Source organism: Heptranchias perlo, chromosome 2 (assembly GCF_035084215.1).
Source record: "Heptranchias perlo isolate sHepPer1 chromosome 2, sHepPer1.hap1, whole genome shotgun sequence".
Lineage (NCBI taxonomy): Eukaryota > Metazoa > Chordata > Chondrichthyes > Hexanchiformes > Hexanchidae > Heptranchias > Heptranchias perlo.
This window is the reverse complement of record NC_090326.1, coordinates 101,047,920-101,067,200: the sequence shown is the minus strand read 5'-3', so window position 1 is coordinate 101,067,200 and position 19,281 is coordinate 101,047,920. Positions and strand designations below refer to the sequence as shown.

At 41.9% G+C, this 19,281-nt stretch overlaps 1 long non-coding RNA gene across 1 annotated transcript in view; it reads right to left on the bottom strand.

Annotated features, from left to right (window-relative positions):
• Nucleotides 1–5,132: 5,132 nt before the first annotated feature.
• LOC137341716 (uncharacterized) overlaps nt 5,133–19,281 on the bottom strand; it is a 68,697-nt gene continuing 54,548 nt past the window's right edge. The window contains exon 3 of the long non-coding RNA XR_010967090.1: nt 5,133–13,168. This is a non-coding gene — a long non-coding RNA (uncharacterized lncRNA). The remainder of the gene's footprint in view (nt 13,169–19,281) is intronic.

Below are 19,281 nucleotides of genomic sequence, written 5' to 3'. Positions count from 1 at the left end.
TCTATTTGGTTAGAGTTAAGAAACAATACAGGTGCCAATACTCTACTGCGTGTATTCTGTAGGCCACCAACTAGTAGGAAGGAGATAGAGGAGCAAATTTGCAGGGAAATTACAGAGAGGTGCAAAAGCCATAGAGTAGAGATAACGGGGGACTTCAACTATCCTAAAATAGACTGGAATAGTAATATAAGGGGCAAAGAGGGGGAGGAATTATTGACGTGTTCAGGAGAACTTTCTTGATCAGTACGTTTCTGGCCCAAAGAGGAAGGAGGCCTTGCTGGACTTGGTTCTGGAGAATGAGGCGGGCCAAGTGGAGCAAGTATTAATGACTTGGACTTGGGTATACAGGGCACAATTTCCAAATTTGCAGATGACACAAAACTTGGAAGGGTAGTGAATAGCGAGGAGGATAGTGATAGACTTCAAGAGGATATAGACAGGCTGGTGGAATGGGCGGACACATGGCAAATGAAATTTAATGCAGAAAAATGCGAGGTGATACTTTTCAGTAGGAAGAATGAGGAGAGGCAATATAAACTAAAGGGCACAATTCTAAAAGGGGTACAGAAACAGAGAGATCTGGGGGTGTATGTACATAAAATCGTTGAAAGTAGCATGGTAGGTTGAGGAAGCAGTTTAAAAAAGCATATGGGATCCTGGGCTTTATAAATAGAGGTATAGAGTACAAAAGCAAGGAAGTCATAATGAATCTTTATAAAACACCGGTTCGACCACAACTGGAGTATTGTGTCCAGTTCTGGGCATTGCACTTTAGGAAAGATGTCAAGTCCTTAGAGAGGGTGCAGAAAAGATTTACTAGAATGATTCCAGGGATGAGGGACTTTAGTTACGTGGATAGACTGGAGAAGCTGGGGTTGTTCTCCTTGGAACAGAGAAAGTTGAGAGGAGATTTGATAGAGGTATTCAAAATCATGAAGGGTCTAGACAGAATAGAGAGAGAGAAACTGGTCCCATTGGCGGAAGGGTCAAGAACCAGAGGACGTAGATTTAAGGTGATTGGCAAAAGAACCAAAGGTGACATGAGGAAAAACTTTTTTATGCAGCAAGTGGTTATGATCTGGAATGCACTGCCCGAGGGGATGGTGGAGGTAGATTCAATTGTGGCTTTTAAAAGGAAACTGGATAAGAACTTGAAAAGAAAAAATTTGCAGGACCACAGGGATAGGACAGGGGAGTGGGACTAGCTGGATTGCTCTTGCACGGACTCGATGGGCCGAATGGTTTCCTACAGTGCTGTAACCTTTCTATGATCTAAAGCCATGTTTACTAGGTTATTATTGTACTACTGATCTTTAAATTTACTCCTATAATCCATTCTGTTATTTTACATGTAATTGAAGTAAGAATAATGGGTATGTAGTTGCCTGTGTCTGTTTTGTCACCCTTTTTGAATATGGGCTCCACATTAGCTTGTTTCAAATCTACTTCCCTAGTGTCCACTAACTCAATGATTGCCAGTCCATCACAAATCACCCAAGGTATTTATTTGTGTTTAGCCATATTAGCTTGACTGGGACATCCATTTCATTTATATCAAAGTATTGAATTATGCCTTTTTTGTGGAGAGGGTGCATGTTGCTCATGTTGAACCTTGTGAATATTTTGAGGAAATAATCATTCAGAATATTTACTATCTTGTGCCTATTATCAGTTTCAAGACCATTTGCATTGTTTAGTGTTCTCACCTCTTCTCTGACAGTCCCCTTTCTATGGTAGTACGGAAAGATATTTTTACTGTTGGTTTTTGCCTCTGCAGCTATGTTTTTTTTCTAAGTTTCTCTTAGCCCCTATAATCACCCTTTTAACTTGTTTCTGCATAATCCTATATTTATCACGGTGAGATCCTTCTCCTTGATCCCTGCAGAAATTTGAGGTAATTTTTCCTCTTCCTTTCACTTTTAAGTTGTCTGTCAATCCATTTGAGGTCATAGCTGTTTAGTCTGAACTTGTTGATCTGAGGTGTGTACTTGCCCTACATGTCCAGCATTATTCTTTTAAAGGTGTTCCATTTGTCTGACTGAAATATTGTCCTCCAATTCATTTGTCTAAATTTTTCCCTCATCTATTTGAATTTAGACTTTTTAAAGTTATAACTTGGTCTTTGGTATAATTAGGTCCTAGATCATGTAAATTTGATCACTCTGTGGTCACTGACCCCCAGGTGTGCTACAACTTCCATTTCTTGTGCATTTTGTGGGTCATTCACAAATACCTGGTCAAATTGAGCGCTACCTCTTATGGCTTCCCTTACACACTGAGTCAAGAAGCAGTCATGCATTACATTTACTAGCCCTGACTGACATTTATATTGGGTTGATTGAAGTCTTTCAATGAGACAACTTTCCTGTTCTCACATACCCATCTTAACTCTTCATAGAGCAAACTGCCTGCTCATATTGTCATGGTGGTCTGTATCCAACCTCTAGTCTTAATTTGGATTTGTTCACATTAGAGATTTCTAACCAGGGTAGTTCTTTTTATGGCTTACCCCCTCCCACTGGATCAGCTTCATTTACATCCCAGTTGTCCCTAACACATATGGCTACATCTTTTTCTGCTGTTTCTGAACACTATATCATTAAATATATTCCATCCTCATTATTTAGCCATGTTTCTGATTTTCCCACCACATTGTAGTTCCCTACTGCCACAACAGCCTCTAGTTTCAGCATCTTATTTCCATTGCTTCTGGTATTCATATATAAGCATCTTGATGTGGATTTGCCTTGTTTTGTCTCCCAGTGCCTGGGCCCCTGTACATCTATGTCTCTCTTGGTTACCATGTCTATATCCACCTGTTCACTACCATCTACCCTACAATCCATTTAATCTGGTTATTTACCTGTTCCCCCCACCTATCTATTTTAAATGATTTTCAATTGCTGCCTCAATGTTCATTGCATATTTCTTTGTTTCTATTTGATAAAGGTCCATCCCATCTCTTGTACTAGGCCTTTTTGTTCTGGTAATATGTCCAGTTATTTATGATGATAGAATTGTTATATTGATACCAGGATGTCAGCCATTTATTTACATCCTTTTATTTTATTATTAAATGCCTCTCCTTTCCTATACACTTGAACTATCCCTTATCTTTGAGTTTTGAGGCAGTCCTCATGTATGTGCTTTTTAAGGCCCCTATACTATTTCTCCTTGCGTCTCTAACCCCTACATGAACTGCCTTCACAGGGCCTGGTCCTAACCCCTTCAGTATCCCATATAATCTTTCTCTATGTGTACTGCTCTAGCTCCAGGTAGACAACTCACCATTCTATGGGCTTTGACTCTGACACATGTGGCCATCTATTTTCCTTAGCCAAAAATCCTATTTTCACCTTATAGTAATATATTTATTTTGTACTTTATGTATCTCCTATTCAAAGATTTCCCACTGCTAATACATTGACAAGGTGGTTAACTTTCCTGCAGATCTCCTTTCGTCTTGTCTTTTACTGGACTGGCACCCTTAACCCTTTTCATTATCCTTTTCTGTTTTTACATTGAACTATGTTGTGGTTACTATTTCCCAATTATTCTATTACTTTCAAATCAGTTATTATCCTATTGAATTGCCCAGAATTAAATTAAGCATTGCTTCTTTCCTTGTTGAACTAGAACCATTCTGATCTAGGAAACAATCATTTCGACCACATGCATTACCTTCATTTCTCTATCTTGGGGTAACTAAAATCACCCAATATTATTGCTCCATTGTTGCATATGTCTGTGAAATATCTGCAGGTCTCCTCCACCTGTATCTAATCTCCACTGTCCTGTAATGGACACCAAGAGTTGTACCATTTCCCTTCATATTTCTTTATCCATACGGATTCTGTCTTAACATAACCCTCTAGGAGACCCTTACAACCTAGCACTGATAGAATCCTTCACTAACACTGCCACCCAACCCCCTTCCTGAGAATATTATAACCAGGAATATTAAATTCACAGTCCTGTTCAAATGGAAACTGCACCTCTGTTATAGCTATCATCATATTGCTCAAGTTATTAATGCTTCTAATTTTGTTTTGAATCCTGACTCCAATTTTCTCGTAACATTGATGCTTATTCTCTTGGGTTTTCTCATTTAATTTTTTGATATCCTTTGCCGCTTCTAAAACATGTTTTTGTCTCTCCCTACCTCATAGCCGGTTCTCCTTTGATAGACAGTAGAATTTATAATGGGGAAAATTGACAATAGGAACAAAGATTTTGTAGGCAGCAAGTGCACACAGAGATAAGATTGTTAATATATTATAGATATACTATATATTGCTAGATATTTCTTACAAATGTAATACTTAGTATGCTAACACATCTTCGGTCACCCAAAGCCCCAAACCAACAGAAAGAAATATAGTAATTGTGCTCTGAATGGCCTCAACCAAAAGGTAGGTGGGATTTCTCCCTATTTTTTAGATATTTTCATCAATAAAGGGGACCAAAGAAGTTAAATGTGATGGAGTATGAAGATTATTTTGTAAAATTACATTTGCTTTGCAAGTGGCTTCATTAGCTCCTGGTTGCCAATTCAATTAGCTACTGTCATATAATCTCCAGACAACCATTTGTCTTTAAGTGTAATTTAGATAAGAATGATCTTGTTTAAAGTTAAACTCCAGGCTATTACTGATAGGCAATTAGAACTGAAAATATTGCTTATTATATAATGGTGATATCATTACTCTTACACTGTCAAATTCAGAATAATATCAAAACTGAAAGTTCTCTCAGATCCTGTACAATTCTGTTGCAATTGTTCCAAAGCCTCATTTTGCAGCATTTTCTCAGAGGCGATCACTGAGTGAATACAGTATGATGTGGAGATGCCGGTGATGGACTGGGGTTGACAATTGTAAACAATTTTACAACACCAAGTTATAGTCCAGCAATTTTATTTTAAATTCACAAGCTTTCGGAGGCTTCCTCCTTCGTCAGGTAAATGTCGAAAAGGAGGAAGCCTCCGAAAGCTTGTGAATTTAAAATAAAATTGCTGGACTATAACTTGGTGTTGTAAAATTGTTTACAATTGAATACAGTATGGAAGATTTTCTTATCCTGGACCTATTGTAAACAAAACATATTGATAGGAGAGAATGAAAGGAGCTGTGTTTTTCAATTTGTCATTGGTAAATTTAATGATATTGTATTCTGGCAAATCATTACAAAAAACTTGAACCAATTAGAAACAATGGTCCCAAAATGCCACACTGTTTTTGGTACATTTGGAACCTAAACTTGAGCTCACTCACTTTACTGCCAACAAATAGGGGTTGAAGTTGTTTCACTGTTTTTCTCTCCCAAAATCGAAGCAGCTGAATATTCTAACACAAATTGGCCTTTCCCATGATCACTCTGTCATGTCCCCATGCAGCTGATTTAAATATATTTAAATGAGAGCCAGCAGCACTGCAGCCCCAAATTTCCTGGTTTTACACTCGCAATGCATAGTAGTAAGTTAGACTGAAAAATATTATGGTGCAGCTGAGATTTGTGGTAATTGAGTTTGTGAGCCTGAAGATTGCTGAAAGTTTGATAGTGATTACTGCAGCTGGGATCAACTTTATGGAGTGATTTTAATTTTGTTTTGTTTTGAGCACAGGCACTCTTGGACTTGCTTCTGACTGCCTTTAATGTCCACACAATTTAGTGTCTCATCCAAAGGGCAGCACCGCCCACAGCGCAGAATTCTTTCAACATCACACTGGATGGCATTACATGGTCTCACCCCTCCCCATCTCTGTAACCTCCTCCAGCCTTGCAACCCTCCGATATCTCTGCGCTTCTCTAATTCGGGCCTCCAGCACATCCCCAATTTTCTTTACTCCACCAATGGCGGCTGTGCTTTCAGCTGCCTAAGCCCGCAGCTGTGGAATTCTCTCCCTAAACCTTTCTGCCTCTCTACATCTCTCTCCTCCTTCAAGACGCTCCTCAAAACCTATCTTTGACCAAGCTTTTGGTCACCTGTCCTAATATCTCTGTGATTCAGCATCAAATTTTGTTTGAGAATCGATCCTGTGAAACGCCATGGGATTTTACTACATTAAAGGTGATATATGAATGCAAGTTGTTGTTGGAGTGTTAACCTAGAATATGTGTTTGAGCTCTGGTTTGGGATTGCAAACCCACAACTTTCTGAGCAAGAGGTAACTGGTACCAACTGCACCAAGATGGCATAATCCGTGGTTTAGTGATGGGTGTTATAGACGCACCATTGCATCTCATCACTCCAGCTGACCTTCAAATAAGGCATCAATTCCCTAACATTAGGGAAAGAGCGAAGGTACAGTACATGTAATTTTTTACATTCAAAGTAATAGATATGACTTCAGAATGGAAATTGTTTTGCAAGTAAAGAAATGACGAAAAGCATGGTGTGCTCATTATGATTCAGCATTGATAGAATTGTGTTTACAAAAAACTGGATTAAACACATACAAAAGATAACTTCTGGACCAAATACTCAATCAAGGGTCATAATTAAATATTTCAAAGCATTTTAAAATCTAATGCAGCTGGATGATTTGCTTTTCTCTATCTAGTACTCTCTTTATATTAAAGGAACACGTTAAGTACTACGTAGATTAAAATACATTTGAATGTTTTGGATTTATTTTAGTTACTAGCAAATCTCTGGTGTTCATGTTTTATAACAATAGTGGTGTTTATGCCATGTTGGAGACAAAATCAAAGCCATTGATTTACAGTGACTGAATTTTTATTATTTGGCTTTCTTGGAGCTTTCCTGGTGCTTTGAGGATTAAATTCCACAAGTCTGTCCAGTATATAATTAGATGATGTACTGTGACTGGGGGGTAGTATGTGGAGTTTGGCTCATGGTGGATTCCTGGCACTTGCCAGTGGTTAGGGAAGTAGGAGGACATAGGTTTACAGCACCAGGGGAGGGGATCGTTGTGGACATTCCAGTTCTGGTAGCATAGATTTGTAACTTAGAGATCTCTGCAAATATTAAATTCAGTGCTTTGTGATTGTTTCCTTGAAGAGTATCTCTGTGTCTGTTTGCATCTCTCACTTCTGCTCTTTTTGTCTCCCTTTTTCTGTCTTGTCTCTTGCACTCTGTCCCTCAAGTGTCAAATTAGAATGCTTACATTTTCTATCAACAATACAGCCTACATATATACAATAAGGCAGGGTTGGGGGTCATTCCTGGCTCTCCCACCTCTCCTCTTCTCATTGGCCTCAGAGCACCTGAAGAAACCTTGCGTTGTGGGATTCCGGAGCCGGTCTAAAGGCTGAAGATCTAATTTTAACACGTTCTATCCCTTTAGGACAATCTTCAGGCCTCGGGGTCTCCTGGCTGCTCCCCTCCAGCAGCAACAAGAGGGTCCTGATACTGGCAGCCAGAAGTATTGCTGTAGGCCTCTCAGACCTGCAACTACACTCCTTTTTCCACCCCCTCCTGATCCCAATGTAAGTCCCTCCCATGATGCACACCAGTACCAGAAGTGTGCTTGGGACATGCAAATAGCCCAGTACATGAAAGCTGTGGGCACCTCAGATACGCTTAGGGCTACCAACTCTAGTTAGATGTATTCCTGGATGTTTCATCACATGATCTCCCACCTCAAACAGCCTATTTTCCCCATCTCCAATATTTCTAGAACTAATAAATGAAAGTGTTCATAGAAAATTTAAAAATACGCACTTTTTTAATGCCCCAGTGTTTTTTCTCCCTAATTGCTTGCAGCAGTGTCCAGGAGACTAATCTTCAATTCTTAGAAACTTTAGGACAATCCTGAAGAGTTGGTAACCCTAGGTATGCTGTCTTTGTCATGCACACAGCAGGGGCCCAGAGAGAACAATTGGCCTTCATTTTCTTTCCTTTTTGAAGCCCATTCTTGGTAGGAAGCTACTTATGCTCTGTAGCTGTGCTGTATAACTATTTGGTGTACCTGTTTATCTTGCATGTATCTTTGCTGGCCTAACTCACATATTGTGTGTATTTTCTGTTACTGCAAAACCCCCTCTGTGGATGAAGTATAAAAATAAAAATGGAAATTCCTGAAACTTGATATGTAGAACACTGAGGCTGATTAATCGTGAGACAGACTTGGTTCATAGACAATTCCTAGAATCAGTTAATTTTGGATAACAGATGCTCCTCTCAAAGCTATCTGCAAATACCAGGAAAAGTTATCATAAGGATCTGTTTAAAAAGCAGCCATGAGAGAACTTGCTTTGGATGTCAGGTTGCCATAGGTTGCTAAGACACAAGATTCATTAACACAAATGTTAACTGCATCATCCAGCAGCAGCCAATCCCACTGGCCCAATAGGTGTACAGAAATTAGCTCATGTCTGTGGTTGTTACGAGTCTGACAACGAGTCAAAAACCTCTCAGCCAGAGTAACCCCGTACCTCCCATATACCATGCCTTATTCATAGTTCTTTTGATGACTGACTATAAGACCCATATTGGCTCCTGGTTGAGTCCATGACCCCTCAGAATCCTGCTGAAATTGTCTGCATTCACAAATTGCCAGGATTTTGTGTTGCACTAGAGTGGTTTGTGAGAATTTATATACTTTCCCAAGTCTGGCAAAATGATCTCTTGCCTGCTGAAGAAATCCTCTTAACGTTACCCATCAACAACTCTCTTGTGGTAATCCATATTCAGACCAAATCTGACAAATCACCCATAGAAGACAGAACCCTTAAAGTCCCAGAGAATAAACCCAAGATAAGTGGCTGGACAGAGGTTAAATACTCCATGTACTCTGCAAATGAGGCTGGCACCTTATCCGACTCATTAAGTTAGTTATCCACAATCAATCAGCATCACTTCTTCCATAACTGAAGCTTCTGTCTCAATCATTTATTAAATTAATCTAGGAAAAGTCAAACCACTAACTCACTTGTAAATTACTTACACCCTGGAGATACAGGTTGAGGTTCTGCTTTGCAAACGTTCCTGCCTCAAGCTTTGATGTTTTCCATTGACCTGCAATTTAAACTTTTTACAGATCCCTTTTTTAAAAATAAATCTCATTGGTGTTACTGCTGCTGGAAAGTTTTACAGGAAATCTCACACAGGTTTGTCTAACAATTGTAGTATGATTAATTACATTTAAATGTCATGTTTATAGAGTCATGTACTGGTTACTGGTTTATTTATTAAATTTGATGGTCATGGTTGACATTTACATAAATCCAGCTACTTTTCTGTGGAGAGTTCATATCAGCCTGTGTATGCTACAGTTTGTAGGCCCAGACTCTTCAATGTGCTTTTTCTGTTCTGCCAGCAAATCGCTGCATATAATTTTTTAAAATTAAAATCTGCAATCACTGAAAATCTGAAATAAAAGCAACAAATGCTGGAAATACACAGGTTACTGTTTAGAGTGTAGAGCCTTCATCAGACTTACTAAAATTCTAGCTTATGTTTTAGTTTTCAGTTTTAATAAAGGATATGCTTGAAATGTTACCTTGTGTTTTTATAGGTGCTGACTGACTCACTGTAATTCCATCATTTTTTGATTTTATTTCAAATCACTGCATATTTTTTACTACTTTCACTCTGTTTTTGCTTTGTCTGATAAGTGTGTTGCCGGGAGAAAATATGGGTATGGTAGCATAGTGGTTATGTTACTGGACTAGTAATCATGAGTTCAAATCCTGCCACGGCAGCTGGGGAATTTAAATTCAATTGAATAAAAATTCAATTAATTAAATAAAAATCTGTAATTAAAATACGAGACCAGTAATGGTGGCCATGAAACTACCAGATTGTCATAAAAACCCATCTGGTTCGCTAATGTCCTTGAGGGAAGGAAACCTGCCCTCCTTACCCGGCCTGGCCTATATGTGACTCCAGATCCACAGCAATGTGGTTGGCTCATAATTGCCCTCTGAAATGGTCGAGCAAGCAACTCAGTTGTAAAATCTCATTTTAAAAAAGTCACAATAAGAATAAAACCGGACGGACCACGCGGCATCGGACCACTAGGCATCGAACACGACAAAGGCAAACCAAGCCCAGTCGACCCTGCAAAGTTCTCCTCACTGACATTTGGGGACTTGTGCCAAAATTGGGAGAGCTATTCCACAGCCTGACATAGTCATACTCACAGAATCAGACCTTTCAGCCAACATCCCAGACTCTTCCATCAGAGGTGGCGGTACAGTGGTATACAGTCAGGAGGGAGTGGCCCTGGGAGTCCTCAACATTGACTCTGGACCCCATGAAATCTCATGGCATCAGGTCAAACATGGGCAAGGAAACCGCCTGCTGATTACCACCTACTGCCCTCCCTCAGCTAATGAATCAGTCCTCCTCCATGTTGAGCAGCACTTGGAGGAAGCACTGAGGGTAGCAAGGGCATAGAATGTACTCTGGGTGGGGGACTTCAATGTCCATCACCAAGAGTGGCTCAGTAGCACCACTACTGACCGAGCTGGCTGAGTCCTGAAGGACACAGCTGCCAGACTGGGCCTGCGGCAGGTGGTGAGCGAACCAACACGAGGGAAGAACTTACTTGACCTCGTCCTCACCAATCTACCTGTCGCAAATGCATCTGTCCATGACAGTATTGGTAGGAGTGACCACCGCACAGTCCTCGTGGAGACGAAGTCCCGTCTTCACACTGAGGACACCATCCAAAGTGTTGTGTGGCACTACCACCATGCTAAATGGGATAGATTCAGAACAGATCCACCAGCTCAAAACTGGGCATCCATGAGGCGCTGTGGGCCATCAGCAGCAGCAGAATTGTATTCCAACACAATCTGTAACCTCATGGCCCGGCATATTCCTCACTCTACCATTACCAACAAGCCAGGGGATCAACCCTGGTTCAATGAGGAGTGTAGAAGAGCATGCCAGGAGCAGCACCAGGCGTACCTAAAAATGAGGTGCCAACCTGGTGAAGCTACAACTCAGGACTTGCATGCTAAACAGCGGAAGCAACATGCTATAGACAGGGCTAAGCGATTCCACAACCAACGGATCAGATCAAAGCTCTGCAGTCCTGCCACACCCAGTCGTGAATGGTGGTGGACAATTAAACAACTAACTGGAGGAGGAGGCTCTGTAAACATCTCTATCCTCAATGATGGCGGAGTCCAGCACGTGACTGCAAAAGACAAGGCTGAAGCGTTTGCAACCATCTTCTTCAGCCAGACGTGCCCAGTGGATGATCCATCTCGGCCTCCTCCTGATATCCCCACCATCACAGAAGCCAGTCTTCAGCCAATTCGATTCACTCCACGTGATATTAAGAAACGGCTGAGTGCACTTGATACAGCAAAGGCTATGGGCCCCGACAACATCCCGGCTGTAGTGCTGAAGACTTGTGCTCCAGAACTAGCTGCGCCTCTAGCCAAGCTGTTCCAGTACAGCTACAACACTGGCATCTACCCGACAATGTGGAAAATTGCCCAGGTATGTCCCATCCACAAAAAGCAGGACAAATCCAATCCGGCCAATTACCGCCCCATCAGTCTACTCTCAATCATCAGCAAAGTGATGGAAGGTGTTGTCGACAGTGCTATCAAGCGGCACTTACTCACCAATAACCTGCTCACCGATGCTCAGTTTGGGTTCTGCCAGGACCACTCGGCGCCAGACCTCATTACAGCCTTGGTCCAAACATGGACAAAAGAGCTGAATTCCAGAGGTGAGGTGAGAGTGACTGCCCTTGACATCAAGGCAGCATTTGACTGAATGTGGCACCAAGGAGCCCTAGTAAAATTGAAGTCAATGGGAATCGGGGAATCTGGAGTCATACCTAGCACAAAGGAAGATGGTAGTGGTTGTTGGAGGCCAATCATCTCAGCCCCAGGGCATTGCTGCAGGAGTTCCTCAGGGCAGTGTCCTAGGCCCAACCATCTTCAGCTGCTTAATCAATGACCTTCCCTCCATCATAAGGTCAGAAATGGGGATGTTCGCTGATAATTGCACAGTGTTCAGTTCCATTCGCAACCCCTCAAATAATGAAGCAGTCTGAGCCCGCATGCAGCAAGACCTGGACAACATCCAGGCTTGGGCTCATAAGTGCCAGGCAATGACCATCTTCAACAAGAGAGAGTCTAACCACCTCCCCTTGACATTCAAAGGCATTACCATCGCCGAATCCCCCACCATCAACATCCTGGGGGTCACCATTGACCAGAAACTTAACTGGACCAGCCATATAAATACTGTGGCTACAAGAGCAGGTCAGAGGCTGGGTGTTCTGCGGCGAGTGACTCACCTCCTGACTACCCAAAGCCTTTCCACCATCTACAAGGCACAAGTCAGGAGTGTGATGGAATACTCTGCACTTGCCTGGATGAGTGCAGCTCCAACAACACTCAAGAAGCTCGACACCATCCAGGACAAAGCAGCCTGCTTGATTGGCACCCCTTCCACCACCCTAAACATTCACTCCCTTCACCACCAGCGCACTGTGGCTGCAGTGTGTACCATCTACAGGATGCACTGCAGCAACTCGCCAAGACTTCTTCGACAGCACCTCCCAAACCCGCGACCTCTACCACCTGGAAGGACAAGAGCAGCAGGCACATGGGAACAACACCACCTGCACGTTCCCCTACAAGTCACACACCATCCCGACTTGGAAATATATCACCGTTCCTTCATCGTCGCTGGGTCAAAATCCTGGAACTCCCTTCCTAACAGCATTGTGGGAGAACCTTCACCACATGGTCTGCCGTGGTTCAAGAAGGCTGCTCACCACCACCTTCTCAAGGGCAATTAGGGATGGGCAATAAATGCCGGCCTCGCCACCGACACCCACATCCCATGAACGAATAAAAAAATTATTAGTTCCCTGCTTAAATTTATAGCACGTTTCTCATGCTTTTACTTTGTATGGTGTCTATAATCTTATCAATTTTAGATTACTGAATGCAGCATTAGTGTCCATGTTGTATATATTCTGTGATAATGCATTTTCATGGTATGTTTTTGAAATCACAAAGTTTAAATGTGGCACATAAAGGGCCATAGAATGACATGAAGTCCAAACACTTTGTTGTTCTTGTTTGCAGTATATTGCTTCATTAGCTTCTCTTGGAACTCTTTGGCATTCTTGCATCCGTTGTCCATCTTGACAGCTTTGCCATTTGTCGGCGTTCATGGAGCCTGCCCAGCCTTAACTCTGTGGGTGCTGTATGCGAAAGAATCCTAGTGAATATTCACAAAACATATTTAGTGCTGATAAAAGGTCATCAATTTGAAATGTTAACTATGTTTCTCTCTCCACTGATACTGCCTGACCTGCTGAGTGTTTCCCAGCATTTTCCATTTTGATTACATATTTTGAGCTGATTCCTATGTCCAGTATTGTCCATATTTGCATGTTAATTTACTGTCTATTAGATGGCTGAAATAAATTATTCAATTAGATTAAATTATGGTCACTGAGCACCTTAGCAACCATTAATGAGTCACTTAACCTTTGTCAGTGTGTTAGAGGATGGTTTGTATTTGATTAGATGTTCTATCTACTCAAATCAGTAAGGTTCTTAGACGTTGAGGCCAGCGTTCATAGTTTATTAAGCATAAACTACATGCAATAGTACTTAACATACACTTAACAGAACTTACAACTGCACCAGGGCATGGATTGGTTGGGTCTCAAACGTGTTACAGTTCTGAGCTCTATATAGGTTGATCAGACTCTTTTCAAATCCCAGACATCTGTACAAACTGCCACTTTTTATACATTTCTCTCACCCCCTCTACATGACAATTTTTGCATTACATGATTATACAAAAGTTAAATTATAACGCCATACAAGGGGAATTTAATTGAACTTGTCCCATACCAATAACTTTAGTTAATAAACTAGTTTCCTTACTTAATGAGCTCTTTTTCTATTTGGCTAACGAGATCGGTATAACTCCCTTACTTTGTTATCTTATCAATAGCTTCATATAACTATTCCACCAAGAAAAACCTTTAATTATAAATCTGTCTTTGACTGGTACCAAATGATGCAGAATTAATCTCCTGATTCCACAGAAACCCAAATTAAAAAGATGAATACCCAGAAGTGTTGCTTTTGCAGGACTAATTCCTTTCCTTGCAGCTATTATCAATGATTACAGCTCCCTGAACCCGTATGCAATGGGGACGTCTTTAATTAAGTTCCCTCATTACTCGGGTGATTATTTCATCCTGAAACTGACCATTACTATAGGGTCAGCCTCAGTTCAAAACTTCAGTGGTCACTACTTTAGAATGTAACCATACGTTCCTACTTAACAAACAACAACTAATGGCTAACATTACTACAATACAATGAGAAATCAGTGGCAGTATAATGTTAGTAAACTTCAGAAAAGTCTGATTAACCCTATCCTTATAAGTGAGTATGGCTTCTAGCCAACGGGGTAAGGTGAGGAAAATAGTGTTTAACCCTTGCTGATCAGATTTTCATGTACAAGTTAAATTTAACATGGATGAACTCCTCTGCTCTGGTAAGCTTCTGATTTACTCAGCTATCTTGGATCAATCCACATTGGAAATGGATTGACTGCTTTTTTTTCCCCCCCACTGGGAACATTTTGAGCTACTATGGGTAGGAAGATCAATTTTCTGTTATGACTACACTCTCAAAATTTAGTCAGAGTTCAAACCTCACATCCTACAAACAAGTAGTCTGTACATATTAAGAAAATGATTTTAAAAATAGGGTTGTATTAATCCCTTTCTCCTTTCCTCCACCTCAAGCCCTCTCTGTACCTCAGTGAAAATGGCGGCAGTTGTAGATGACTCCTTGCAATAGCCTCAGATTAGCATCGGCATGTTATACCAGTGCCTGACATTAATCTTTTGATGCCAGCGCCAAAAACATCTATGTGGCTGTATTCAGTGTGACATATGGAGGGAAATCTGTTAGATAAAGCCTGAAGTGCTGTGCACCAGTCATTAATTAGTTGCCATAACCAAATAAAATAAGTTCCATGTAACATTATTAAGGTGCATTTCTTCAATCTTTTTAAGAAACCATTACATTCCTATTCTGCATTTCATGTGACTTGTGACAGGTTTCTTTTATGCAACACTGAAAACAATATAGGAATTAATCTTGATCTAATAATACTAGATGGAAAATTTCTGTAAATAGTATAGGCTTCCTTTCTAGCAAGAACAACACCTGTCCGTGTGTGTGAATATGAACTGCACCAACAGTGAGTGATGTGGCAGTCTTCCAGAGAACAAATATCAAGTAGAAATGCGGTGGCTGTATATTCCTTCACCATGTTCCTGCATTTGGAAATGTAACTTAAGGATAAATACATTTTAGTTTCAGATGCAGATTTAATGTTGATGTTTCAGATCAGCCATGATCTTATTAAATGGCAGAGCAGGCTCGAAGGGCCAAATGGCCTACCCCTGCTCCTATCTCTTATGGTCTTTGTCCGCAGCAGCCACCATGCTGATTAAAATACTTCTATCTGTAAGTGGCCAACCTGAAAAAGTGAGTTTTTACTATATTATTCAGCATGATATTACAGCAGGTAAGTCAGTCACATATTTAAAGCACGGTACAGTTGCACACTGTATTGGGGTAGTGACCTCTTGCAGTATGGAAAACTGCCTAAGAAATGGATCCCACGAATTTAGCAGTGGGACCGACGTTTGTGCAGATTAGGCCGTCCCACTGCTAAATAGGTGTGCCTGTTTTACGCCCAAAAACAGGGCTCAACGCATTCCAATATCTACCCAAGAGAGTACATCCCATTTTATGTCTCTCGTCATCCATTTCTTTGCCTCTCCCACTGTTGTTTTGGTGATGTTGCTGAGAGGCAGCATGTAAATGAGGAAGAGGAAGGGAACCGAACCAAGGATTGATCCTTGGGGGAGTCCAGAGGTAATGGTGCCAGGGTGGGAAGAGAAACCATTGCTGGAGATGCTCTGGCTATGATCAGATAGGTAAGCACGCAACAAAGTGAAGGCAGGCCCACTGAGCTGGTCAAAACAGCAAAGGCGTTGGAGAAGGATGGTATGGTGGACTATGTCAAAGAGGGTTCGAGGAGGAATAATGCACCATGGTCGCAGTCACAGAAGATGTCGTTGTGATTTTGGTTAAGGCCATTCCAGTGCTATGGCAGGGCCAGAAAATTCACTGGAGAGATTCAAATGAAGGTGTAGGGAGAGCTGGGCATGGTTTTGGGAGGCAACAACACATGAAGAGGAAAGTGAAGTTGGAGATGGGGTGGCAGTTATCAAGGAGAGTAGGGTCGAGGGTGGGTATTTTGAGCAGGGGTTTGATGAAAGTGTGTTTGAAAGTATCTGAGGAGAAGAAATCACTTACAATGTCAGCTAGCATAGGGGCCAGGAAGGGAAGTTGGATGGTCAACAGTTGAATATAAATTGGGTCAAGCGAGCAGGAGAACATAAGAACATAAGAAATAGGAGCAGGAGTAGGCCAATCGGCCCCTCGAGCCTGCTCCACCATTCAATAAGATCATGGCTGATCTGGTCCTAACCTCAAATCTAAAATCATGTCCAATTTCCTGCCCGCTCCCCGTAACCCCTAATTCCCTTTACTTCTAGGAAACTGTCTATTTCTGTTTTAAATTTATTTAATGATGTAGCTTCCACAGCTTCCTGGGGCAGCAAATTCCACAGACCCACCACCCTCTGAGTGAAGAAGTTTCTCCTCATCTCAGTTTTGAAAGAGCAGCCCCTTATTCTAAGATTATGCCCCCTAGTTCTAGCTTCACCCATCCTTGGGAACATCCTTACCGCATCCACCCGATCAAGCCCCTTCACAATCTTATATGTTTCAATAAGATCGCCTCTCATTCTTCTGAACTCCAATGAGTAGAGTCCCAATCTACTCAACCTCTCCTCATATGTCCGCCCCCTCATCCCCGGGATTAACCGAGTGAACCTTCTTTGTACTGCCTCGAGAGCAAGTATGTCTTTTCTTAAGTATGGACACCAAAACTGTATGCAGTATTCCAGGTGCGGTCTCACTAATACCTTATATAACTGCAGCAATACCTCCCTGTTTTTATATTCTATCCCCCTAGCAATAAAAGCCAACATTCCGTTGGCCTTCTTGATCACCTGCTGCACCTGCATACTAACCTTTTGATTTTCTTGCACTAGGACCCCCAGATCCCTTTGTACTGCAGTACTTTCCAGTTTCTCGCCATTGAGATAATAACTTGCTCTCCGATTTTTCCTGCCAAAGTGCATAACCTCACATTTTCCAATATTATATTGCATCTGCCAAATCTCCGCCCACTCACCCAGCCTGTCTATATCCCCTTGTAGGTTTTTTATGTCCTCCTCACTCTCTACTTTCCCTCCCATCTTTGTATCATCTGCAAACTTTGATATGTTACACTCGGTCCCCTCCTCCAAATCGTTAATATAGATTGTAAAGAGTTGGGGACCCAGCACCGACCCCTGCGGAACACCACTGGCTACTGGTTGCCAGTCCGAGAATGTACCATTTATCCCAACTCTCTGCTTCCTGTTAGATAACCAATCCTCCACCCATGCCAGAATATTACCCCCAATCCAGTGATTCTTTATCTTGAGCAATAATCTTTTATGTGGCACCTTGTCGAATGCCTTCTGGAAGTCTAAATACGTTATATCCTCAAAGAACTCAAGCAAATTTGTCAGACATGACTTCCCCTTCATAAAGCCATGCTGACTTTGTCCTATTAAATTATGTTTATCCAAATGTTCCGCTACTGTCTCCTTAATAATAGACTCCAAAATTTTACCCACCACAGATGTTAGGCTAACTGGTCTATAATTTCCAGCCTTCTGCCTAATACCCTTTTTAAATAACGGTGTTACATTAGCAGTTTTCCAATCTGCCGGGACCTTTGCCGAGTCCAGAGAATTTTGGAAAATTATTACCAAAGCATCCACAATCCCTACTGCCACTTCCCTCAAGACCCTCGGATGTAAGCCATCAGGTCCAGGGGATTTATCCGCCTTGAGTACCATTAATTTACTGAGTACCAATTCCTTAGTGATTTTAATCGTATTTAGCTCCTCGCCCCCTAGAGCCCCCCGTTTGTCCACTGTTGGGATATTCTTAGTGTCGAGTGGGTCTTATGGCCTATATAAGCTCAAAGAGGGAATGGGGTGATGAGAGAGAAGCTAGAGAGAGACGCATGATCGGGGCTAGGGCAAGGGGAGGACTGAAAGCAGCAGAGGTAGCTGAATAGGTGGCCTCAATCTTAGTAACAAAGAAGTCCACCAGCTCCTCACACTTGTTTGTAGTGCGAGTGGAAGGGAGCTGGGGTGAGGGGGTTTGAGGAGATGGTTGGTAATGGAGAAAAGAAGCTGGGGTTTTCTTTGCTGTCCAGGATGGTCCTGGAGTAGTGGGCAATTTTGGCAGAGGAGAGTGGCATCTGATATGATCTAATCAGATATGATGATTGATGGCTAAACTAACTGTGCGCCAGATATGCTCAAGTCTGTGTCCCTTGGATCTGAGGGAGCGAAGATGGGGATCATACCAGGGGTACGACCAGGATGGGACAGAGTAAAGGTTTTGCTGGGGACAAGGGCATCAAAGATGGAAGTGAGGGAGTGGTTGAGCAGATCGACAGCTGCAGAAATATGGCTCGGCAGTTGGGAGTTTCAAAGTTCAGTTATAAGTGATTTGGGGGAGAGTTTTTTCCAGGTGCAGTCACTGAAGGAAATGGGGTTGGAAAGGATAGGGGGATGTGGATGATGAGAGATACAAGGAAATGTTCAGAGATGGTCCTGACAGTGACTGAGACCATGGGAGCAGAGAGGCCACAGGAGATGGGAAGGTTGAGGGAGCGGCTGTGAATACAGGTGGGAGAGGTTATATGAAGGGACCATGAGCATTTAATCAGCACTTACATCTATGGATGCAGGCCCTCCCTAAGAAAGGTGAGAGAAGGAAATCAGGGAATTATAGACCAGTTAGCCTAACTTCTGTTGTTGGGAAATTACTAGAGTCTATAATTAAAGATAGAGTGACTGAACACCTTAAAAATTTTCAACTGATCAGAGTGCGCCAGCATGGATTTGTAAAGGGCAGGTCCTGCCTGATGAACCTGACTGTATTTTTTGAAGAGGTGACTGAAGTAGTGGACAGGGGCATGTCCATGGATGTTGTTTATATGGACTTCCAAGAAGCCATTCGATGAAGTCCCTCATAAGAGACTGTCAGCTAAAGTTGAAGCTCATGGAATGGAGGACAAATTATTGACCTGGTTAGAAAATTGGCTGAGCAGCAGGAGACAAAGAGTAGGGATAATGGGCAGGTACTCAAATTAGC